This window comes from Siphateles boraxobius, unplaced genomic scaffold (assembly GCF_051911475.1).
Source record: "Siphateles boraxobius isolate OS27281-9 unplaced genomic scaffold, OSU_SipBor_1 81, whole genome shotgun sequence".
NCBI lineage: Eukaryota > Metazoa > Chordata > Actinopteri > Cypriniformes > Leuciscidae > Siphateles > Siphateles boraxobius.
The window spans coordinates 771,209-798,310 of NW_027509210.1; the positions used below are offsets into that span (position 1 = coordinate 771,209).

Here is a 27,102-nt window from a genome sequence, read left to right on the forward strand (position 1 = left end):
ACAAGGTTTCAGCGGTCTCGAAGGCAGTGGGTAAACCAGGCAGAGGGATGAGCTTACAGGCTTTTGAGAAACGATCTACGACAACCAGGATGCATGTATGAGAGTCAGAGGATGGTAAATCTGTAATGAAGTCTACACCGAGATGAGACCAGGGTCTGGTGGGAACTGGAAGCGGCACTAGTTTTCCCTCCGGAAGGCGACGAGGAACTTTGGCCATGGCACAGACTGAGCAGCCCCTCACATATCGGGAGACATCCTGGGTCATATCTGGCCACCAGTAGCGTTGTTGTATGAGCGAGAGGGTTTGTTGGCTGCCTGGGTGTCCAGAGCCCGGAGATGTATGGGCTGAGTCCATGAGGGACAGACGCAAACGAGTTGGAACATAGGTCCGTCCCTCAGGAACCCCCGGCGGAGCAGGTTCTGACCAGGTGGCGTCGGCGATGAGATCATCTATATTCCACTGGATAGGACTGACAATCACGGCTGGAGGGAGTATGGATTCCGGGTTGGATGTGATGGTGTCAGGTTGGTATAGACGGGAAAGTGAGTCGGCTTGGATGTTCTTATTTCCAGGGCGGTAAGTGACCTTGAAGTTGAATCGGGTGAAGAATAGAGACCAGCGGGCTTGACGGGTGTTGAGTCTTTTAGCATCTCTGAGGTATTCTAGGTTACGGTGATCGGTGATGACGTCGAATGGGTATTTAGCTCCCTCCAGCCAGTGTCTCCACTCTTCCAGGGCGAGTTTGATTGCCAACAGTTCCCGGTTGCCGATGTCGTAGTTCTGCTCCGCCGGGGACAGCTTTCTGGAGAAGAAGGCACATGGATGGAGTCAGAGTGGTGTCCCCTGCCGCTGCGAGAGGACCGCTCCTACCCCGGTGGTTGAAGCGTCTACCTCGACGAGAAACGGAAGATCTGGGTTGGGATGAACAAGGGTAGGAGCGGAACTAAAGGAGGCTTTGAGGTTCTCGAAGGCATTGGTGGCTTCGGTGGTCCAGGACAGAGACTTGGCCCCTTTCTTTAAGAGTGAGGTGATGGGTGCGCTGATTTGACTGAAACCTTTGATGAAACGACGGTAGAAGTTTGCAAAGCCCAGGAAGCGTTGAAGCTCTTTGACATTGGTGGGTTGTGGCCAGTTGGAGACCGCTTCCACCTTCCTCTGGTCCATGGTGATTCCGTGCGGTGTGATGACATAACCCAGAAAGTGAATTGTTTCTTGATGAAACTCACATTTTTCCAACTTGAGGTAAAGATGGTGTTCGCGAAGGCGTTGAAGGACGGATTTAACATGGTGGTGATGTTCAGACAGGTTGGATGAGTATATGAGGATATCGTCGATTTAGATGATGACAAACTGATGAAGGAAGTCTCTGAATATCTCATTCATAAATCCTTGGAAGACAGCAGGAGCGTTGGACAGTCCGAAGGGCATGACCCTATATTCATAGTGGCCAGCAGGTGTGATGAACGCTGTCTTCCACTCATCTCCCTTTCTGATCCGAACCAGATTGTAAGCACTGCGTAGGTCGGGTTTAGTGAAGATGCGTGCATCGCGGAGTTGTTCCAAGGCGGCTGGGACCAGAGGAAGGGGATACCGGAATTTGATAGTGGAGTTGTTAAGTGTCCGGTAATCGATACAGGGGCGCAAGCCTCCGTCCTTCTTAACAACGAAAAAGAAGCTGGATGCGGCAGGGGACGTAGAAGGGCGGATGTAACCTTGACGAAGGGCCTCCTCGATGTACTCCTCCATGGCCTTCTGCTCCGGGATGGACAAAGGGTAGATTTTGCCACGCGGCAGCACCGCCCCAGGCAGCAGGTCGATCGCACAGTCCCATGGCCGGTGAGGTGGGAGTTTGGTCGCCAGGGTTTTGTCGAAAACATCCTGGAACGCCCGATAAGGGACTGGTATCTCAGGGAGTTGGTCGGTAGGAGGGCTTTCGATGGAAGTGGAAGCAATGGATACCTCAGAAACCGGAGTGGGTGATGAGTGAGGAATCTTCTTGATGGAATACAGGCAATGGCTGAAGCAGGCCTCACCCCATTGAAGTATCTCACCTGAGGACCAGTCGATGTTGGGAGAATGGAGTTCCAGCCACGGGCGTCCCAGGATGATGTCTGCGGTGGAACCCTCCAGCACCAGAAACGGGAGCTCCTCTTCATGTAGGCAGCCTATCTTCAGGGAGATGTTGGGACTACTGTGGCCGATCCGCCCACGACCGAGCGGTTTCCCCAAGATAGATTGCACATGGAGAGTCTGAGGTATGGGTCTTTGACGGATCTGAAGTTTTTGTAGAGTAGATAGTGAGATAAAGTTACCAGCAGAGCCGGAGTCGATTAACGCTTGCGCTGAAAGAGATTGGTGTTGGTACGTGAGTTGAACAGGAGTATACTTCATTCGTGAGATGGAAAAATGGAGACTGACTGCACTCACCGCCGGTCGTGGGGGACGAACAGGACAGGTGATGAGTTGATGACCTGAGGATCCGCAGTATAAACACAGATTGTTGAAGATGCGACGTTGACGTTCTGCGGCCGGCAGATGTGTGGAACTGACATCCATGGGTTCTGGTGCTGAAGGGTTGGCCGAGGATGCAGGACGAGGAGGAGGCAGTGCAGGGCTGTCGAGCTGACAAGCAGTGCGGCGTTGATCCACGCGAATGGAACGCTGTATGAGGCTTTCTAGCCCAATGACGTCGTCATAAATGGCCAGCTGTAAACGAATGTCTGGATTTAAACCATGACGGAACGCCGTAATGAGCGCCGCCTCGTTCCATCCGCTGGAGGCCGCCAGGGTACGAAACTGCAATGCATAAGATGATACAGATGAATTACCTTGTCTTAAGCGAAATAATTGATCCTGCACAGAGAGAACGTTGGTGGCTTGAGAAAATACATCTCGGAAATGTCCGGTGAATGCGGAGAATGATTGAGTGACCGGGCCATGATCGTTCCACAACGCTTGCGCCCAGCGAAGGGCTCGACCGGTGAGGAGTGAGATTGTGAATGCAACTTTTGCCTTTTCCGAGGGGAACTGGGAAGGATTCATCTCCATGAACAGCTCACACTGCAGAAGAAAGCCGCTGCACTCCCCCTCCTCGCCAGAGAAGGGCGCTGGTCGGGCCATGGGACATACAGAGGCAGATGGAGAAGAACTGGTGGCGAGTGGTGGAATGGCGCGTTGGATGTCCCGCAAAACATCGGAAACTGTGACCGGGGGTGAAGGATCCTCTTCGCCGTGAGCTGTCGGTTCGTGCATGGTGGTCTGGTCTTCTGTCATGAAACGGAAGGACACAAACAGGTAAAGTAGCAGTGGTCTTTATTGAAAGCACTCAGGGACAGTTGCGGCAGTAGTGGATGATGGTGGAGAGTTGAAACAGTGAACGTGGATGGTTTGGTAATGAAGTGTCTCTTATCTGATGTAGAATGAAGATGACGGGAAGGTCGGAGAGAGCAGACAGGTTGGAGACTGGATGACTGGGATCGCTGAACAGGATAGCAGCAAACAGGTAGGATACGTCAGGTAAGTAGCAGGTTCAGGTTGAGAGAGTCAGGAAGTCGATGGAGTGTCGACGAGACCAGACAACTGAGTGAGTGAACTGGTGTGGTTTTTAAGGTGTGAGTGAAGTGAGTGCTGATTGCTGACAGGTGAAGATGACAGGTGCTGGTGATTAGTATTCTGGTGAGGCTGAACGAGTGGGCGGAGTGTAGAGGTCTGGCACTGATGCTGGTGTATCCGTGCCAATACCATGTAATGATCAGTGAGATCGTCACTTTGCGGTATAATATTTATATCAGTTGGATTGGTTCCATATGATATAATTAAGTCTAGTGTATGATTTAGACGATGAGTGGGACCACTGACGTTTTGCGTGACCCCAAAGGAGTTTAATAAATCTGTAAACGCAGTCCCTAACGCATCATTTGTATTATCTACGTTTATGTTAAAGTCTCCAACAATTATTGCTTTATCGACATTGACCATTAGATCTGAGAGAAAGTATGCAAACTCTTTTAGGAAGTCAGCATAGGGCCCTGGAGGACTGTATAGTGGGTAGCCAAGGCTAGAGATAATATGGATTTGTTTCTTACATCTAAGAGCGAAACATTTAGCACAAGTACTTCAAACAAATTAAACCTGTGACCTGTTTTCTGAGTAACATTAAGAATATCTCTATAGATTGTTGCAACACCGCCGCCACGACCGATCAGACGGGGCTCATGCTTATAACAGTATCCTGGTGGACTAGACTCATTTAGACCGAAATAATCATTTGGTTTAAGCCAGGTTTCAGGAAGGCAAAGTACATCGAAACTATTATCTGTGACCATTTCATTTACAATAACCGCCTTAGGTGTGAGCGATCTAATGTTTAGAAGACCTAGCTTTAGAAATTGTTTTTGTTCACTGATATTTAGATTTTCTGGTTTAATTACAATAAGATTTTTGCTAGATCCTACACTAGATTTATTGTTTGGCCTCACTAAGCGAGGAATAGACACAGTTTCTATATAATGTTCTACACTACTTATATCAATTAAGTTGGGACAGCAAAGACTGTGATTTGGACTTTGACTTACTAGTCATATGGTGTGTAACGTCTTGGAGATGTTGTCCGACAGAACAGCCGGACAACATCTATAACATCAGCCGGACAACATAATAATCATTAACTATTTTAAGTTTCCTTTCATTTAGTTTCATTTAATAAAAGTGAACAATAATCACAAGGATATAAAACTATAGTTGAGAATGTAAAATGTTGTGCTTAAGTTTCTGCCTATTTGTTATTTAAAGGGAGGAAGAAACAAATATATTTTCACATAACAAAGTTAAGTCTCATTTCTTGGTTTCTAAAAAAGATTACTTCATCATAGTGATTTTTTTTAAATGTTACTGTATGTGTAACTGTAATAGATTGCCTCTGTATCTGGCTATTTTTTTGTATATAATTAACTGATATTTATACAGTTGTGCAGTAGTTTTGGCACTACATTTGTCTTTAAACAGTTTGACATTAAATATTGGAATTCAGTATTTACAATCTAAATTGTGTGCATTCATTATGCTTTTGTTACATTTATTTATTCCAATAGTTCAGATGGTGGAGAATGGCATAAAGAAGTGATTAAGTTTATACCTTTGATATACTGTATATACACTGTAAATGTTAGAAACACTTTAGTACATGTAATTATCTTTAATTAAAATACTGCAAAACTACTCCTGCTGTAGGCCATTGCTTTGAAAAAAAGTTTCTCTTTCAAATGCATTTATGCATGAGTCAAATAATCAAAAAAACTAATTTGTGTCATTGACCGTGTGAACTCGTTTTTGGATGGTAAGCACACACGGGAGTCTTTTGTTTTTAGATGTGAGTTTTATTATTTAATTAGAAGGAATACATATTTAACAGGCCAAATATTAAATCTATCCCTGCAGCCGGAACCAGAAGAGATCTGTCATCATTTACCATAAATGGGCAAGTAAGTGTGACGCATCTGTTCAGCTGGGTTGTCATTGGCTGTGACTGCAACGCAGAACTTGGTGTGATTGGATTATCTTTTAACCCATATAAAACGGCGCTTCATGTTACAAAGTATGTTTTGGTGTTATTATCACGTTAGTTATACAATAAGTTAACTATAAAATGTCTCTATGCTGTGGGAAAATACTCCTCTGTCGAGATTCCAACCCTAACCCTTAGCATTTCTGCACATCTCAATGAACTACAGCACCCTGTTTCCTGTTGCATTGATAGAATGACAGAGATATGTGGGTAATGTAGTTTAAAACGTTTAGCAATGAAATAATACATTTTAAATAAATAATATATTTAATGGACAACTGGATATCTAAATGTTCATTGTGCGAACCTTTATGACATAAACTGCCTTTATGACAGACTGAAATGTGATATTTTACTGTGAGCACTTTTAAAAAAAACCTTCATGCCAGCTTTCCATATATGTCTGAAAACCGTGCCCAACATTTAGTAAACATAGCATAAGCATTTGTCCTGCCGATTTTCTCTTTGATACACTAACCAGACTTTAAGTTACACCCATTTGAAATGTGTATTTGTTTGCTCTTCCGGGGGCCATTGCTGGGCTGTTGTTGGGTCGTTGCTGGGTCGTTGCTGGGCCCCTGAGGGTGGAAGGGCAGTGCAATCTACACACATCTATTCTCCTCATCATGGACAACAAACTTTGTTTAGTCACATTTAAATACCAGACTATTTTATCTTTTCCCCCCTTTTCTATTCTAACATCATGCATGTATTAGGTTTTGATGGGTATTGTGAGACCATCTGATATGGAAATATTTTAAAGAAATGCTGTAATATATAACAATAATAATAATTAATATGTATTTACTTTTTTTGCATGAACACCAACAAATATAATGGATGAACCTGCAACAACTTGTCATTATCCAATTTCCAGTGTTGGCAGTAAACAAAAATCAATTTATATATTTACACTTTACTATTACACAAGGATAATGCACTATTTAGTAAAACAACAAAGAAACAGTGCCAACATTTCTATTTCACCCCCTCTGATTGCTTCTTATATGCCTGACATCAGTAATATCTATGATTTCATACTAAATGCAGTAGATGTACTATAATAAAAAGGCCCTTAAAACGGCCAGGGCGGAGCACCTCAGCAAATTAATAGAAAACAACCGAAATAATCCAAGGTTTTTATTTAATACCGTGGCTAGACTAACAAATAAACAGACGTCGTCTGAACAAAATACCTCGTTACAGTTTAGTAGTAATGATTTCATGAACTTCTTCACCGAGAAAATTGAAAGCATCAGAATCAAAATCGTAAACGTTCGATCTCTGCTCGCGCCTTATAATTCAGCCGCAATTATCACCCCGCAAGAACAATTACAATGCTTTACAACCATAGAACAAAAAGAGTTAAATAAACTTATCACTTCATCTAAAACAACAACATGTTTATTAGATCCTATACCAACTGAACTACTGAAAGAAGTGTTACCTATAGTGGAAGAGCCTCTTCTCAATATTATTAACTCATCTTTATCTTTAGGTCATGTTCCAAGAACGTTCAAGCTGGCAGTTATAAAACCTCTTATTAAGAAACCACAATTAGATCCAAATAACCTAGCAAATTATAGACCCATTTCAAATCTTCCATTTATGTCAAAAATATTAGAAAAAGTTGTGTCCGCTCAACTCGGCTCTTTCTTGCAAGAAAACGATATCTATGAAAAGTTTCAGTCTGGATTCAGGCCACATCATAGCACTGAAACTGCGCTTGTTAGAATCAAAAATGATTTACTTTTAGCTTCTGACCAAGGCTGTATCTCAGTACTAGTTTTACTTGATCTTAGTGCTGCGTTCGATACTATAGATCACACAATACTCTTAGATCGACTACAAAATTACACTGGTATTCAAGGACAAGCATTAAGCTGGTTCAGGTCATACTTATCTGACCGCTACCATTTCGTCTACTTAAATGGAGAAAAATCGATTATAACTTCGGCAAACTATGGAGTGCCGCAGGGATCTGTGTTAGGCCCTTTATTATTCTCAATATATATGCTGCCACTTGGTAATATTCTAAGGAAACATGGAATTAGTTTCCATTGTTATGCTGATGACACTCAAATATATATTTCATCACGGCCAGATGAATACGCTAAATTATCCAAAATGACAGATTGTGTTAATGATATAAAAGATTGGATGACGCGTAATTTTCTTTTATTAAATCCAGACAAGACAGAGGTAATACTTATCGGTTCTAAAAACCGTCCACAAAACCCTTCACAGCACGACTTTAACATAGTAGGATGCCCTGTGACTTTATCCGCTACAGTAAAAGACCTGGGTGTTATACTAGACCGCAACCTGTCTTTTGAAAAGCATATTTCATATGTTACAAAAACAGCCTTTTTCCACCTTAGAAACATTGCTAAGCTACGTAATATGCTATCAGTCTCTGATGCAGAAAAGTTAGTTCATGCATTCATGACCTCGAGACTAGATTACTGTAATGCTTTATTAGCTGGTTGTCCTGCATCTTCAATAAACAAGCTACAGTTAGTCCAAAATGCAGCCGCTAGAGTTCTTACTAGATCAAGAAAATATGATCATATAACACCGATTTTATCATCACTTCATTGGTTACCTATAAAGTTCCGTATTAAATACAAGGTATTGCTTTTGACTTATAAAGCTCTAAATGGTTTAGCTCCAGTCTATTTAACGGATCTTCTATCGCCTTACAATCCATCGCCCTCTTTAAGATCACTAGATTCGAGGCTTCTGGTCATTCCTAGGATATCCAGATCCACCAAAGGAGGCAGAGCATTTTCACATTTAGCTCCGAAGCTCTGGAATAGCCTTCCTGATATTGTTTGTAGCTCAGACTCTCTCTCCCAGTTTAAAACTAGACTGAAGACGCATCTATTTAGCCAGGCATTCATATAATTTTTTTTATCCTACAGTTACTGTAAATTCAGCCTCTAGTTCATAAACGCCAGAGGAGAACTGGCCCCCGACTGAGCCTGGGTTCTCCCAAGGTTTTTTTTCTCCATTGGGTCACCTGATGGGGTGTTAGGACACCATTAGGTCACTGGATGGAGTTTTTTCGGTTCCTTGCCACTGTTGCCTTTGGCTTGCTCAGTTGGGGATATTCAAATTAATTAACCAATCATACCATTGATCAGCTCTACCAAACTAGGATGTCTTTTTTTCCAGTAATAAACAAACATTGTTAAGTTGTTTTGATTGATACTGTGAAGCAGCTTTGATACAATCTGTATTGTGAAAAGCGCTATATAAATATATTTGACTTGACTTGACTTGACTATAATGATCAACATGGATCATCTTCAATTATGATTGAAGTGTTTGTAGTAATATAACCCACTGCAGCCCTTTGTTATTCACATACCTTCCCTTTATTTCACTGAAAACTGGCATACTTCTCACAACATGCAAGTATGTGCAACTTTTAGTGCATTGTTGTCCCAAATATCATTAACTAGATCAAAAATGTTTATGTCCTATTTTTAAATTATGAACTAAACTCATAAGAAATTAAAATTTCTCAAATAAAATATTACATTTACTGTACCAAACACCACTTTCAATACACAATATTCACCATATTTTATTAAACAATACTTTATTGGAGGACACAGCATAAAGTTGATAAAGTAGCATAAAGACAAACATCACATTAAACCATTCAGCTGCTGAAGCCACACAAATGAGTGCCAGAGAATCATATTCAGTCACCTATGATACAGAAAACATTGTGTTGATATTGTGTTGGAAAATAATGATTCATTATCACAGCTAAACTGGTTTCTTGCTCTTCCCTGTACATGTCTCTATCGTGTTCATGTTCTTCTTCCTCATCTAAACAGTTTGTTCAGTTGTGCCCTACAGTACAACTGATAAACAGAAGATGTGATCAATGATGTGGTGTAGCTTTTTCTCAGAGGAAGAAGTCTCAACATCCCATCGTCAGGCGTTCTCCAGTCCCGGTCTGAAAGTAAAACAAACAATTCAAATTAAGTTGTTTAATGGAGTCAGGTCAGCTTCTGTTGTGTGTTATTTAAAGCAGTGATGGGCTACTCTGGCCCTCAGCGTCCACTGTCCTGTAGATTTAGCTCCAACCTCGAACCCTCCTGCCTATGTCTACAAGTAAACCTGGAGACTTTGGTTAAAATGTTCAGATGTGCTCAATTAGGGTTTGATGTAAACTCTCCACCTCAAAAAGGAGAACGCAAAAGGGCCTGAGTTGCCTGTTCCTTATTTAAATTTACAAAGCAGTAGTCAGTACATTATATTATACACATTGAAGTATTATATATATATATATATAAAATTGGAGCACATACAGGTGAAACTCGAAAAATGTTAATATCGTGCAAAAAAATTTTTTAGCAATTTTTTTTATCGTGCAAAACTTTATTTCAGTAATTCAACTTAAAAGTTGAAACTAATATATTATACAGACTAATTACATGTAAAGTGAGATATTTCAAGCCTTTATTTGTTACAATTTGGACGATTATGGCTTACAGCTATGAAAACCCCAAAATTAGAATATTGTGAAAAGGTTTTCATAGCTGTAAGCCATAATCATCAAAATTATAACAAATAAAGGCTTGACATATCTCACTTTGCATGTCATGAATGAGTCTATATAATATATTAGTTTCACCTTTTAAGTTGAATTTTCTGAAATAAATGAACTTTATTCTAATCACGATATTCTAATTTTTCGAGTTTCACCTGTAATATAAGTTAAGTACTGAAAAAAAACTGTTTTACCCATATCAACAGCAACCTGTTTTAAAAGATATTTTAGAAAGCCATGGTCTCTTTGAGCCTTTTCCAGTGATGCTTGATTTCTTTCAAGACAACACACTCTTCTGTCACTTGTTTCAAGAGCTTTACTTGGTGAATAACCAAGTGATAACCTGTACAATGTAAAATTGTCAACATCAAATGATGTACTAGCCTACACATTACAGCATTGTTTCAATACAAGACATACCAATGGCCACGCGCACCTTTCTGTCTTTGGGCACCGGATGTTCCTTCCTCACCGAAACAAAGGATTCATTCGATTAGCTTGCGTTGATATAAGGACTGGTCTTCCTTCTCTGCTGTAAAACAAAAAAAGTCTCTACTTACAATTACTATTATTCTTAAAACATAGAAATGAAGACAGTTATAAATAAGTTCTTTTACCATACGATTCAGGAGAGAGCATTTGATGAGTAAATACTGATTGAAATATTGTAGGATCTTTACCTGGGAAGGGCTGATCACGGCAAGATTCACTGAGACTCACTAGTACAGGAGCTCTTGTGAGGGTCGGCTCTTAAAAGAGCTGTTGAGTTTGATGTTGTAGAGATCTTAAAAAAAGAACTAAGTAATCCTGCAAGACAGAAAGGAAGGTAATTTTATTACATTACAAGCAAGTAGAAAGTTTATAAATAACAGTAGGGTTTATTTCTGTATAGAGTGTTGCATAATTAAATGTTAAATGCATTTATGTAATAAGTTTACTGATATGTGGGCATGATTAAAAGTATGTCATTAATAGCAAGCAAAAATATCACGATTTACATGCAAACGGGACAGTTCTCAGCAGTGTAACTGATCTGATCATGACAAAATAATCGAGTATCTGATGTCGTGTGACGAGTCAGATTAGCTTTTCCACTCTTGCAAACAGACAGAGGTAGGTCATGAGGTGTGGAGAGACATCATGTATCATTGGAACATCAACAGACAGGGTCCAATTTGTAATAATTTTAAATAATGCAATTAATATAAACTTTCTGACAATGTGTGGGGCATCTGCAACTGATTTGCAAATATTGCGATAAATATGTACAGGAATTGAGGCAGTAGCCAATGACAGCACTAGGAGTAAAAGCTGCAGGATTATGTACGAGTATACAAATATGTATGTGCATCGTATGAATTTGAGAACTTGTTAAATCTTGTGAATTATTAAGACTTAGAGACTATGTTTGTACTGATTGGGCTATGGGTTTTGTAAGACAAGGTTTAAGAAACAACAAATGATTGATAAAATGTTTGATTACAGGTTAAAACCAACACATACCATTGTGAATATTTGCCTTTGTAGCTTTTCGTCTCCCGTTTACTTCTCCTCAAACAATAATGAGCTGACTGAGTCCGAAAGGCCCTTTTGGTCTTTTCAGCTGAAAAAAAAGAGAAAATAAAATATCATTATGTATAATATATAGGATTATTTAAAGGAAAAATTACAGATTTACCTTACAATTTTTGGATTTTAAATTATTAGGCATTAAAAGCATGGTAAGTGTTGTGGTTGCTATGAATTTACAACAAATATTACTATAAAACTACCAATACTGAGGTAAAAGCATGGTAAGTGTTGTGGTTACTATGCATTTACAACAAATATTACTTTAAAACTACCAATACTGAGGTAAAAGCAAGGTAAGTTTTGTGGTTACTGTGCATTTACAACAAATGATACATTAAAACGGCAAATACTGTGGTAAAAGCATGGTAAGTGTTGTGCTTACTATGAATTTACAACAAATATTACTTTAAAACTACAAATACTGAGTTAAAAGCATGGTAAGTTTTGTGGTTACTGTGCATTTACAACAAATGATACATTAAAACGGCAAATACTGTGGTAAAAGCATGGTAAGTGTTGTGCTTACTATGCATTTACAACAAATATTACTTTAAAACTACCAATACTGAGGTAAAAGCATGGTAAGTTTTGTGGTTACTGTGCATTTACAACAAATATCACTTTAAAACTACCAATACTGAGGTAAAAGCATGGTAAGTTTTGTGGTTACTGTGCATTTACAACAAATCTTACTTTAAAACTACAAATACTGTGGTAAAAGCATGGTAAGTGCTGTGGTTACTATGCATTTACAACAAATATTACTTTAAAACTACCAATACTGAGGTAAAAGCATGGTAAGTTTTGTGGTTACTGTTCATTTACAACAAATATTACTTTAAAACTACAAATACTGAGGTAAAAGCATGGTAAGTTTTGTGGTTACTGTTCATTTACAACAAATGACACATCAAAACTGCAAATACTGTGGTAAAAGCATGGTAAGTTTTGTGGTTACTTTGCATTTACAACAAATATTACTTTAAAACTACAAATACTGAGGTAAAAGCATGGTAAGTTTTGTGGTTACTGTACATTTACAACAAATGTTTTAAATAGATATATAGATCAGATATAATGCAGTGACTGAACATGAGAGATCTAATCTGATTAATATCGACAAACAGAAAAGACATTATAGCAAACATTATTTGGACAGCGTATTTACAACTACTTACCAACATCTGGCACACGTGACCTGATGCCAAACATCGCGATGTGTTCGGAATGAGACTTCTTCGACGCTATTTCCTACTGATACAATTCGCGTCTGTTATTGCCGCCACAGGTTTCCCATTGAAAGCAATGGAGTTCCTAATGCGCCACAGAGTGACGCCAAGGGGCGCCTTCGGCGTCTGCTATTTGATGCCGCGGGCGCTTGACCATGCTTCAGTTTTTGACGCCTTGGGAGTGAGAATGGGTTGTCATTTCTCCCCTTGGCTTTTAGATTTTCGGGAAGGAAAAAATGTCCAAACTTTTAGGATACCGGGTATCAGATTTGCACAATGGGTACAAATTGCTTACAGGCTCAACTTATCCTGGGTAGCCCGGATGTTACCATGTGAATATTCAACGCTATCTCACGACCAATTCGTACGAATTTGTACGAGTGATTAAAAAGTGGCTAATTCGTATGAATTCGTACGACCTCACTCGTACGAATTTGTACGATTTGTCTAAACCCACGTGATGGGTAGGTTTAGGGGCGGGGTCGGGGGTAGGTAATTCGTACAAATTCATAGGAATTGGGCAACTCGTAAAATATGTACGATTTAGCAAAAATCGTACTAATTCGTACGAGTGAGGTCGTATGAATTCGTACGAATTAGCCACCTTGTAAAATTCGTACGAATTGCCGTGAGATCGGGCTCGAATATTTAACTTGAATTTTTCGATCTGAATCTATTTTATCTGAAATTCTGTAAGTTGATTTTTTTTTTAATCTGAATTTGTGAGAATTGAAACATATTAATCGAAATTCAGGTTTTTAAAATGGAATCAAGAATTTTTATATTTAAATTTCAGAGGTAAATTCGAAAAAAATAAATTCAGATACATAGTTTCCAAAGTAAAATAATTTCAAAGGGGTGAATTCAGAGCAAATAAATTCAGATAAATGTTTTTCAAAGTAAAATATTTCAAAACGAAGTATTCAGTGGCTGTTAAATTTCAAATAGTTATGTCTCTTATTTGCTTCCATACTTTCTAGTGTACAGCTCCGATAGTGCTGCTATCTGATAGAGATGGACGCGCAGTTTGGGGCGCTAAAAGAATCGCCCATAGCTGACCTGATTGGAGCTCGCTGATTGGCTACAGATTATGTCAAACATTTATATCTTAAATCAGCAATTGGCTAAACTGCACCAGAGACCCGCCTTTCTGGGGCGATTTCTCCAGCGCCGCAGAGCTGATCACGTGCACAACGCTGGAGGGGACGTGTAGAAAAAACAGACATTTTGAATTTCTATCATATTTTTCACATATACTGGGTGCATTTCATTTCTCAAACACACAAATATTGACAATTTGTATATATTATTTATTTATGTATTTACATGTATTTATTTATGAATGTGGCTCATAAACTGTGGTCTGGCTCATGGGGGGGCGGCGCCCTAGCGCCCTCTATTGGCCAGCCACCCCTGCTTAGACGCCATTCTGCTCCAGCGTATCAACAATGGCGGACTACGATGACAGCTCGCTCAGGGCGGGTCTTTGTTGAAACCATAGAAATGCTGCTGTCAATCATCAATAGTGGGAGGGGCATCCGTTTTATTGACGTCACAAAAACGAACGGCTCAATTTGAGGCAGGCGAAAACATATAAGGAGATTAAAACAAAAACACTGGATGGATTTGTATCATTATATGATGGTTGTGTACAGGCACTGCCAACACACATTTCAGTACAATCAACTTGTAAAAGTGCATGTACCATTATATGACCCGTTTAAACAATTGACTAATGTGCTGTAGTAGGCTACAGAGTAAAAACCAATAACAAAATACAAACAACAACAATGACACAGATAAAAACTACAGAATATAATAAACAGGACAACATCGTGTATTAATGTATGGCATGTATTGGTGTCATTCTTCATGGTGTTAATGTCTTCTGTCGACTATATCTTTACCCAGCCTCCACAGTCACCAGTTCCCGTTATCAACACCAAGATACTCGCTTTTATCATATTATACTGGATATTATGTCAAATTATAATTAAAGTAACACAAGTAAATGCACATTTACTTGTATCTGTCACATTTTTTAAGCTTTAACAAAGCAACATCAAAATCTTTCCACATAAACCTATTTGGGAATCACTAGTCTCCAGGTAGGCTACTAATAGATTACAGGGATTTTCCATCCAAAAATGAAAATTAATTTACTCATCTGTTCAAAACCAGTATGATTTATTTTCTTCTGTGAAGAAGATATTCTGAAGAACGAAACAGCAGAACCAATATCGATGCCCATTTTATGTAAAAAAAAAATGTCCCAGGAAAGATTGAGGCATACAACTTTCAACTTTTAAGTTTGAATTTTTATTTTTGAATGAACTATCCCTTTAAAATTTACCCACAAAAATTTTTCACAAACAAACACACACACACTATATATATGTTAATGTTTTTCTCTATTTAATGCTTCAGGATTGACAGAGTTTAGGTGGGTCCCTGGTATGGTACATGTTGAAAAACCCTGCACTAAGGTACAATATATCCCATTATTAATCTGAACAATAAATAGTGAAAGATGTTACTCTCAGACAAAAAGCTTCAATGTTCCCTTTCTTATTATTCCGGACTTTGCCTTTGAATCAGAATTTGATAGAGTGACATACTGTATTGTGTGTGTAAAGTAGCAGTAAATGTTTTCAATGAGTAATTTTTTTACCTTTGAACAATAGCCTACGATATGCTTTCACTGGCCTCAAACACAGCGCATATTGATATATGGTTTTGGTGGAGCAAAATCATTTTTCTTGCGTGAACACCTTAAAAAAGTCTTTCTTTCAATAACTTACCCATCATCATATTACAAAAAGGCTGCAGTTTGTGCAAACTGCTTCTCCACGAATTTTCCCCTGAAAGTGGAAAGTCCCACAACCGCAGCGAGTGAAACCTCAATATATATAATATGGACACAGGTAATACCAAGAGACGCGAGAATGTTATGAGTTACAAGAAGGAATATGATCAAATCTGTTGAGTGTGATCAGGGGTGCCGTTAGAAATTTTGGGCCCTATGAAAGAATATGAGGTTGGGCCCCCTACCGCACCAATTCCATTAATAAAATCGATCTCTGGCGGCCCCAAAAGTGTGTGGGCCCTTAGAATCGTCCTAACTTTCCCCCCCTTAGCGGCGCCCCTGAGTGTGATCACTGTTGTAAGAGGTGTACAGTTAAAGACCTAGAACCAGATATGAAGAATGAAGACCCAGAGTCAGAATTATAAAAAATTAAAGAAAATATTTACTGAAGATAGTTTGCAGTTTCATCAGCAGAAGTCAGCTTCAATACTCGCACAGGAGTTCGTAGGCCGCCCCGCTTACAGTTACAAAGATCACAGCAGTAATACGATTTCCAAGGTCTAAGCTACGCCATTGCTTACAGGATGAATGATTCTAATTGGCTATGAAATAGATAAACACAGTAATTTTCCACACATATACAGATAGACTGAAGCATATCTCCATCGGTTATGCAGCTGAAGTTAGGCACGTCATGACCTTCCAGGTCGCAGATTTGGGTTGCTGGGCGCCAGCATGTCCAGAACAACAACTCAGTCAATCTCCAATAATGCCAGTGGTTCCTTAACCTGTAAGAAGACTAACACACACACCGACACACAGCTTTTCCAAGGTTGGATTTGGCCAGGCTCTCACTATAAACAGGAGAGTCCTCTCCAAACATCAAGATAATGCGTTCTTTCTCTCAAAGATAGCTAAACTTTAGTCTAACTGGAAAGAAAGGCTTTAACAAAGAAATCGCCCCTTAAACTATTGGCTTCAATGACCCCTATATGTTTAAACACATTGAAGACCTTTCTCAAACACAAAACAAGTCCCTATTTCATTTCTGGAAGCTGTGTTAAATAAGCAAGCACTGCATTCAGATATCAAATACTGACATTAAAGAATACATGAATATAACATTTCAGTAATCACACTGGTAACTTATATAAATAAAGTAAAATCTCCAGAGAGGTCATTCAACTCATTTGATATTTAGAAGGAAAAATATTGATTAATACCTTAATTATAATCAATCATTACATATACATTGAAGCAGCAGTGGATTCCAATCCACCCCCTTCAGTCCCCCGTTTTAGACCAATGTGGAGTCCTAAACACCACATCTGGTCGATCCATAAAGAGGCTGCTTCAAAATGTTAGGTTTCTGACCCATGCTCCTCTGTCAGGTTAATTTTTATAAAACAAACAATATCTTTTTCCTTCAATGACTTAATATCAACAAAATATCCCACATACTATAATATTGATCTCCAGAACCTTTGGACATAGCTGTCTTTACATGTCTTACACAGCTATTATTCATCTTGGCTAATTTGGTTTCATCATCAAATTAACTGATACAATACAAGTACATATTTATTCTCTGGAAGCCGGCTAAATAAGCAAGCACTGTTGCTGTATTCCTAGCATGGGCTAGACCCGCAGTCACTACTCAGATCCCAAATACAGACATTGTCTATAATCATAAATACCAGGATATATGCACTAGTTTTTATAATTTCCAATTCATTTTATAATAAACTAAGAAGAATAGTTAATCCATTCTTTTCACTACTCCCATTTATAGACCCAAAAGGTTCAAAACACTGGTTGAAAACACAAAGGTTGTCAAACTGAAAATAAACAACATAAAAAAAAATTAAAAAAAATAAGACCCATAATAATCCACTTTAAGTCTCTCCATGAATTCATCCTTCAGTTTACAGTCACCATCTTAATTATATAACATCTTATACTTTTTTTTACTCTTTTCAAAAATAGAAATAAAATAAAACAAATTCACATCATCATTTCAGTCATTATTTTACCACTAAAATATAGGATCGTTCCCCATTCTGCTTAATAAAGCTTTTGTTCATTCCTTATCCTTATATCACTTGAATCCCTGTCAATCATACAATGTTTTATTATTTTTATTTTGAAACTCACTTTTCCATACCATTTAAACTTAATTTGACTTCCATAAATTCTATCAGAAATTGTATTTTCATAACATACATTTTTTTTTCTACTATATTTCTTCCATCTTGCCCTACATGCCAGTTCCTTCTGCATCCGAGTCTCTCGCCACTGTCAGCCTAGTGACACTTAAAGTTCCCTCGTTAGGGAAATCATGGTATTTTATTAATTCTTCAATACTCTTGTTTTCTTATCATTAACTTCAACTTTATTTTTCATTATAACTACTTCTCACAGTATTTGTCTCAGTTCCACTTATCTTTACAGTTTTACAGAAACCAAAATATTATGTTACTCAGATCCCAGCCCACAGCCATATAGCTGCTTTCTCTTTTTACCTTTATTAAATTGTAGTTTTCTTAGACATCTAATGTCATACATACATTTAATGGATTGAGAAATAAAACCTTTTCTTTTTAGAAGTTATATTCACTCCTCCTTTGTTCGCCCTCCGGCCTTTCAATAAAAATGAGGGAGCTCACTCTGGATAATTTGGATAGTGACTTAGCCAATGTGTCACTTTGTCTCTCTGCCGTCAAGTCTATATATATATATATATTTATTTATTTTTTCCTACGTTTATCCTTATGATCCCACCTAGTTGTCTATTTAAATTTAGACCCTCAGTTGAATTTAGACAAGAGTTTTACCCCAGAATGGACGGCAATCTTCTTTACAATTCCAATTTATATAAAATACTAATCCAGAGAGTAATTCAGTTCAATATCACAAATGACAAAAGCATTTATAATTACCAATAGCAGACAGAGCTGGAGAACCACTCCAATTAAAGCTCGTCCCATGTTCTGCATTGTCTTTTCATCAGATTGACTTAGAATTATCAACTTTTTTAAAGTTGGTCATTTCACTTAACCCATCTGTAATGATAAAACACTAATTCCAGAGGTTAATGACACAATATCCTCAAAATCAGGAAATAATAGTACCTCAAACTAACACATACAAGACATAGAGTGCAGTCACCATCACACACACACATATTAGACACATATTTTAACTGTTCATTTAATGTTCGCTTTTCATTATATCTCTAAAAAGATTAAAATTTTAAGTAAGATTTTAAACTTCACATTTTACTGTAGAGCTTTTACCTAATTTTACATGGTCTCTTAACCAGTTTCAAAGCATGTCTGTTCATTATTCATTTGATCTTAGAAAAGTCAGCTGGATTTTGGTTCATTATCACTATTTTGCTTCAGCTTGCTCTAGCAGGCCGATAACAGAAAGACAGACACAGTTACCATCCCTGCCTCCACTCAGACAGTCTCTCTCTCTCTAAACAAATAATCTTTTCAACAGCCTCCTTAGACTGTAATTTAGACAAAATGTAATATTAAATTTATTACATTAACCTTTTACCATTCACCTTTGTTATCCAGACTCTTCTCAAATCTACAAAAGCTGTCTTCATCTTTAGCCACCACCATGCCTAACGACCTTCAGGAGTTAAAACTATGTTATAGACATATTAGCTCAACATTAAATCTTCTATACATTTTACTTGCCCATATGGCAATCAACATCATGTCCCTCATATAATTAAGTTTTGTTACTGTCTCCGCAGCAAATAATGGCAATCACCTCATGGAATCAGCTGGCTCCTAAAAGCCCACTCCCGTTATCTCTTTATCTCTAATTTTCTTCTCTTCAGGGTGTCGTCCCCTGGCATAGTTGCAGACACTTGTCACAATGAAAAACAAGCCATACAATCAATGCGGTTTCTGGTGAGTGGTACAGAGGAACTCACATTTCTGGGTCAGACTGCCGTAACATTAATTTTAACCTCACAGCGCAACTCACCTCTCAATGCTCTGCTGACCCCGGTGGCCTCCAGTAATCAGCGCTCAACTCTCATACCTTTCTCACAAATAACACCTGCATCCGGAGGTGCCCAATGTTCGTGACCCCCTGCGTTGGGCTGTCCCCTGGCCAGGAAGATCATCCCGTCATTGAGTAGCCACTCGTACACACGTACACACTGGTGACCGCTCATTCCCAATACAATCAGTTTTCTTCAACAGAACTCAGCTGTTTTCTGGAGCTTAGGAAAGGCACGTTCAAGAGTCACCAGAGCCATTCCGATTGCCTAATAGTGTTCACAGGGAGACAGGTTAATAACAACAGTATTTAATCACTTAAATCCATTAACTAGCTTAAAAGCAGCAACTTAGCTACTTAGACTATACTCAGTGAATTTAGATCACAACCGTACAATCAGTGTACTTCATCTGTAGCCGGAGCCATCGGTCCTGAATGGTGGAGACTAAAATGAGACAAAGTTGTTACTGGTCCTAAAATACGCTAATCAAAATGTCACCTCTATCGTTTAAGGTCTGTATTATTATTTTAAAGACTTCTTTAAAGTCATTCAGTTTTACATTTAAAACATTTTTAACATTTAAATACAAATTGCCCTCTGAATGGTAATGATTTCTTTTAACATCTCTGTGTCTCTGGTTTTCAACTGAAACACTGTGCTTTGCTATCAATAACTTATTTTCACTTATGACACAGGCTCAGATAACAGCTTTTAGATGACATTGAATGAGAGAGAGACTCTGAGGCATTCAGGACTGGTACACTGCATTGTCATGAACGTCTAACTTTATCTACCATCTTTTAACTCTATCCCAGCTTAAGGCATCTTTGCCAGATATTACATACGGTTTCAAATAAACATATTATTTATATTTGTCTTTTGCCCACACATCAGGAAATTTAGGCATTACAAATTTCCACTCAGATTGAGTCTGTTGCACTGGCTGTTTCAGCCACAGCACACATCAGATTCAGATAAGCAAACTGTTTCATTACAGCCAATAACAACCTTATCCTTTGAAAGCAAAACATCAGCTTCTAGTTCTTTCATGGGCAACTTTTCAAGCAGTTTGTTTAATCAGCATTTAGCAACTGTTTTGTTCTTACATAAAAATAATTATTCTAGTTCTCAATAACGTTTCACATTTCTCAATCTCAATTTTAATTGTCAAGTTCTCAACCATAGTTTAATATTTGACTTTAGTTTTCTCTTGGAGTTTATCAATCTCCAATTAGGATTCACACTATAAGTTTGACGAGGCAAGCACTCTCTGCTTGTGATACTTTTGCTGTTATTGTAAATCATCTGTGAGATTAGTCTCTCTATATCATCTAAAACCTTTTTAAAATGTTTAATTACAACACAATCATCCTTTTAGTTACTTTGATATATTTTGCAACTCACATCTGTTGGAGTCATTAATTTTACATCAACCTGTATTCATCAATTCACTTATAAAAATTACTATTATAGAAATTACTATTATAGATATTTTCTTCAAAAGGATTCACTTTAAGACTTCAATCTTTTGACCTTTTTATCTCTTATTTCTCAGACGAAAAATGTCACTGTCGTCATTTAAACACTGATCTACTTTCAAACCAATATTATGACCAAAAATGTGTTGTCATTTTATCACATTTTAAACACCTTCTCGGTGGGCATTTACAGTTACGTATTAAATGGTCCTGATGACCACCATTAAAACACTCTCGGCTCCAACTTACTGCACACCCTTGAAGCAGTGTGTCCCAAACAGGAATGCAAACCGAGCTGATTAAGCAGTTCTCTGTATTCTTTTACAGTCCACCAGTGGCTGATTTAATCATAATAGCCCAATCATAATCTTCATCATTATTATTGGCAGAACATTAATTTTCATAAGCTGCAAAATATTCTAAGTTGTTTTCACAAAGTGTCTGTTTAACTTTAGTCACACTTGTCCAAGGAAATGATCTTCGACCCATAATTTAATATACTTGCTTTTTGTAATCATCGTAAGCAATACAAGGCTAAACATTTTAATTTTTCAGTTTCTTTGTTTGTTTGTAGCCAGTCAAGTTGTTGTTTAAATTTCCAAACAGAAGCAAAACTTATCAAGACAACCATTTACTTAATAATTTCTGCAAATTTCTCTGAAGTGAGGGCTTCAGAGCACAGATGCTTACAGCGTTCGCTCTTTTCTGTCTCACTATTAGTTTCAGGACTGTTCAGGTTACTGATCAAGTTACTCAGTTTGTCTGCCATATCTTAATAACAGTTCAAACTCACCTGAAGTCATTGCAGAAATGGAGGCGGCGATCTTTGAACAACACAGCTTGGCTTCTCCGTGATGAAACTGCAGAGTATACTCCAAAATCACAGTTACATATACTGGTCCATGCCAATTTGGGTCACAACTTTTTTTTTCTTTTTTTTTTTTTCTCTCGGGATCGTTCCTGATGCATCCCTGGCAAACAACCCTATTTTTGTTAGTATCCCTAACTGCCTGATTCACTAAATTCGGGGATCCCCTATCTGAGATGGAAGAGATTGAGCAGGTTTACGGTGCCACTGGACCTCCCGTCCAGGGACGTACTCTGCTGGGGTGGTGCTACACCATTAATGCCCAGCGGGGCCCACACAGAGCACGCTTCGCTTGCGCTGTCTTCTGCCGTTACCCTTAACGACGCTCTCAGCGACTTCTTATCCTCTCAGCAGTACAACTTCCTCCTTCACTCGCCTCATCGGAGTGAAGGCTCTCCCGCTCTCCTTCAAAATCTCTTCCAGTCAGACAGCCCTAACAATTAATAAAAGCTTACTACCTTGTGTGTTGATTTGCCAGAGATGTCACCACGGAATGATTGCCCGCATCCTCCACCAAACTGTTAGGGGTTTACAGTTAAAGACCTAGAACCAGATATGAAGAATGAAGACCCAGAGTCAGAATTATAAAAACTTTAAAAAAAGAAAATATTTACTGAAGATAGTTTGCAGTTTCATCAGCAGAAGTCAGCTTCAATACTCGCACAGGAGTTCGTAGGCCGCCCCGCTTACAGTTACAAAGATCACAGCAGTTATACGATTTCCAAGGTCTAAGCTACGCCATTGCTTACAGGATGAATGATTCTCATTGGCTATGAAATAGATAAACACAGTAATTTTCCACACATATACAGATAGACTGAAGCATATCTCCATCGATTATGCAGCTGAAGTTAGGCACGTCATGACCTTCCAGGTCGCAGATTTGGGTTGCTGGGCGCCAGCATGTCCAGAACAACAACTCAGTCAATCTCCAATAATGCCAGTGGTTCCTTAACCTGTAAGAAGACTAACACACACACCGACACACAGCTTTTCCAAGGTTGGATTTGGCCAGGCTCTCACTATAAACAGGAGAGTCCTCTCAAAACATCAAGATAATGCGTTCTTTCTCTCAAAGATAGCTAAACTTTAGTCTAACTGGAAAGAAAGGCTTTAACAAAGAAATCGCCCCTTAAACTATTGGCTTCAATGACCCCTATATGTTTAAACACATTGAAGACCTTTCTCAAACACAAAACAAGTCCCTATTTCATTTCTGGAAGCTGTGTTAAATAAGCAAGCACTGCATTCAGATATCAAATACTGACATTAAAGAATACATGAAAAGAACATTTCAGTAATCACACTGGTAACTTATATAAATAAAGTAAAATCTCCAGAGAGGTCATTCAACTCATTTGATATTTAGAAGGAAAAATATTGATTAATACCTTAATTATAATCAATCATTACATATACATTGAAGCAGCAGTGGATTCCAATCCATCCCCTTCACTGTGAAAGGTTGTTTAAAACCACACACACTAAAATAAAGATGAACAGATTGTGGCGAACAGGACGGCCGAGGGACGTCAACTGTAATCTAGGTCAACTGTAAAGCTGTGCTTGTGGAAACTGCAGATCATCCACATAAATGTGAACTCATACACTAATAGTAATATTGTAATATTTTTGAGATGATGATTTAGTTATTACTTTGACCAACTCACTTCTAGCCTACATAACCTTGAATGTTGTTACATGTCGTTTTTGCTAAAATAACTTGCGAGATGTATGATATCCCATCATTTAAGCAAAGTCAACAGTGATTACAAGCTGTTTGGTTTAATATCTTTGACATGTTTTCTATGTGTGTATGTATATGAGTCATCAGTACTATGTGTATGTACCAATGAGTCATCAGACTCATAACAATAAACGACAGAATCCAGCGGTGTGGGCGAAGGTATGATGCGTGTCTTTTCAGCGCTTTGGTGAAGTTCACCTAATTTATTAGAATTTAGTCTCAATATTATTTTAGCTCTGTTAATCTGACTCCAATTTTGAATGATAATCAAATTTAGATTGTGTTTCTTATTAGAAAATAATCATAAATATTGATTAAGATTTAATTTAGATCTTTGATTATTCTGGGCATCCCATATTTTCAAATATTTATTCATTAAGGACCTGGTATCGCATCTCGAATGTGCGCTCACGATCACAAACTAGCCAGTCCTGAAATAGTCAGAGGGTGCAGTGCAACTATTTTACCCTACGCAGCCGCTCACTGCTGACCCGTAGGTGCAGTGGTGTAGTCTAGTTTTTTGTAGTGAGTATACTGTGATATACCAGCCCAAGCCCCCCGTACCCCCTCGCCCCCCCTCCACCCCCCTCACCCCCCCTGAAGCACAGGTTTTATCAGCTGACAAATAAAAGACAAACATTATAAGCACAAATAAAAATTTACTTTTTAAAAACTTGTGTGATATTCCTTTAAAATTCTGTTTTAATAGATTTGATTATTATTATTTTAAAAAGTACATCTTACTATGCAATTTCTTTCATAATTCCCTCGAGTTACTTTATTTATCTCTACAAACTTTTATTTTGGTGGATTGTAAATTAAAGACATTTGAGCTTCTGTGTTTTAATAAACTATTATTATTATTATTATTATTATTATTATTATTATTATTATTATTATTATTATTATGCCTACTTGAAGTATACTCTACTGTGCAGTAGTAATATATTTCTGTTATATTTTCAAGTTATACAAAACTTTGATTTTGACAGTCATGAAGACTTTAAAGTTTGTGAGTGTGTATATGATACGAATGAATGACGATAGTTTTATCAAATGAAATGGTAAAAATCTTGTGAATTGACTCTGCAATGCTCTGCAATGAAGCTCTGCAATGAAGTTCAGATGTGTGCATGTCCTCCTCATAGACGCTGAAAACACCACGAGTGTCACGCGCGCGTCAGTGTGTAGTAGAGCACACATTGAGCGCTCATTCACAGAAACACGCAGAACATTCAGAGTTTATTTCAATAGCAGTCTTTTTGAGCTTTAATATTCATAGACACTTAGTACATATCGAGATTTGATTCATTGTATCATTACTTTTGATTTATTCATTCAAAAATGGCCAAATTGCGTGACGTTCCGCTTTACAGTAGGCTTACATTTGTTGCTGGATTCCGCGATTCGATCCGTGTCGCTGCGCAAACACAGAAGTCACGGCGGGGTGAATCTATGAATGAAAGTTCTTTCACAAAACGATGTTATTACGTTTACGAATCCTCACGCTTTTTAAAGTGGGTATACGGAGATCTTTGACATTTCCTAGTGGGCATACGGAAATTCTTGACATTTTCTAGTGGGTATACGGCGTATACCTGCGTATCACGTAGACTACACCACTGCGTAGGTGTAATTATTTTGTAATAGTTGCAGAAACCTGGTCTCGGGGGAGAGGGGAGATATCTTGAAAAGACATCATCCATGGAGGAGAACAGGGTCTCTTAACTTTTCAATGTTTCTTATAATATCAAATACTGCAATGAAATTAAGACCATTTTACCAATGGCACTGAGACATTTAAAATGAAACCAAACATGAAAAGGAAAAACAAAAGACTTGACTCAGGGGGAGAGGGGGGATACAGAGATAAGGGGCAAATGTTTGGACAGGACAATGTCCTGTTGCTCTGTCTTTGCGATCTTCTGTCCAGGGTGCGTTTTATGGCTTTATTGCAGGGTGAGTTTTATTTCAACAGGAAAATCAATTCTTACAGCCTCAGCATCAGGACTTCTTCTTAGTCGAACCCGTTAGTTTTGCGAATACAAAACATCACAGTTATTGTTATGAGTCAGCAGAGACACTTAACGGTAAATGAGATCGCATGAGACGTCCTCTGACTGATGACTAGAACTTGCTAGTTTGTGTCCATGAGCACTCAGGGGCGTCACTAGGATATTCATTTTAGGGGGGCTAAGCCCCCAATGAGGGTATGATTTTTTTTAAATAATAAAAAAGTTAACACTTTAATTTAGGATCTAATGCTCACTATTAATTTCATTACCATGCAAAGGCAGGGTTTTATAATCACTGTGGTCCCAAATGAGGTAGGCATATAGGGGGGTTCTGGGTTTCCCCGAGAAAATTTTGATTTCTCTGATCTACATATGTGCATTTTAAGATGTTTTGAAGGCCAAAAAAAGTGGATAACAGCTTTAAAACCATGTCAGTGGGCAGCTGATTATTTTTCCCTCCTCATCAGCATCACACTCTTTTTCTCTTTGTTTTTCTCTTGCCCTGTCTCTTCCCCTCCTAAAGCTGAGCTTTGACTGATATAGGCTTTTCATTTTTGTCTGTCAGTGAAGAAAGTAAACATGGGTCAACTGATAGGTTGCATTCACAATATGTAGGCTACACCTTCATTATTGATCTTATGCCTAATACAGGGCCGTAGACAGGGCTTTACAATCAAAGAGGTCCTGAATTTGCAACAATTTGAGGTTGGTAGGGGGTTAAAAAATTATTTCTCTGATAGGTGCATTTCAAAACGTTTTTAAGACCAAAAAAAGGGATAAGAAATAGCTTTAAAACCATGTCAGTGGGCAGTAGATTATTTGTCAATACCTGCTCTCTCCTCATCTCCATCACTCTTTCTTTTTTACTCAGTCTCTTCATCCCTTTCTCTTCCCCTCCTAAAGCTCGATCTTTTTTAATTTACTAAAGGCTACAGTTTGTATTATATTCTCAATATGTACACATTCATTATTAATCTTGTGCCTAACATGATGAAAACGGCTTTAATGTTTCTTGTCCCCTCACAATGACAGTAAACTAATTATTACATTACACGTTACAAACGCCTATTTTCAGTCCAAAAATAGACAAAACTATATTAGTGTGCCTGATTATTTTTTGTCACACATTTATGACCTAAAAAAATGTCAAATATAAAATGTTAAGTTTAGCTACTTACATCTTATCTCACACTTGACCGTACGCGTCGAGTCGCACTGTTAAAATTCGC

At 38.3% G+C, this 27,102-nt stretch overlaps 1 protein-coding gene and 1 long non-coding RNA gene across 2 annotated transcripts in view; one reads left to right on the forward strand and one right to left on the reverse strand.

Moving 5' to 3' along the window:
* Window positions 1-27,102, forward strand: part of LOC143730774 (uncharacterized) — a 251,597-nt gene that overhangs the window by 100,239 nt on the left and 124,256 nt on the right. The gene's annotated exons all lie outside the window — the stretch shown is intronic.
* Window positions 9,241-13,062, reverse strand: LOC143730789 (uncharacterized). The gene is made up of 5 exons (XR_013200624.1): window positions 12,885-13,062; window positions 11,638-11,737; window positions 10,815-10,941; window positions 10,555-10,666; window positions 9,241-9,537 (listed from the first exon to the last, which is right to left on the reverse strand). It is a non-coding gene; the product is annotated as an uncharacterized LOC143730789 (long non-coding RNA).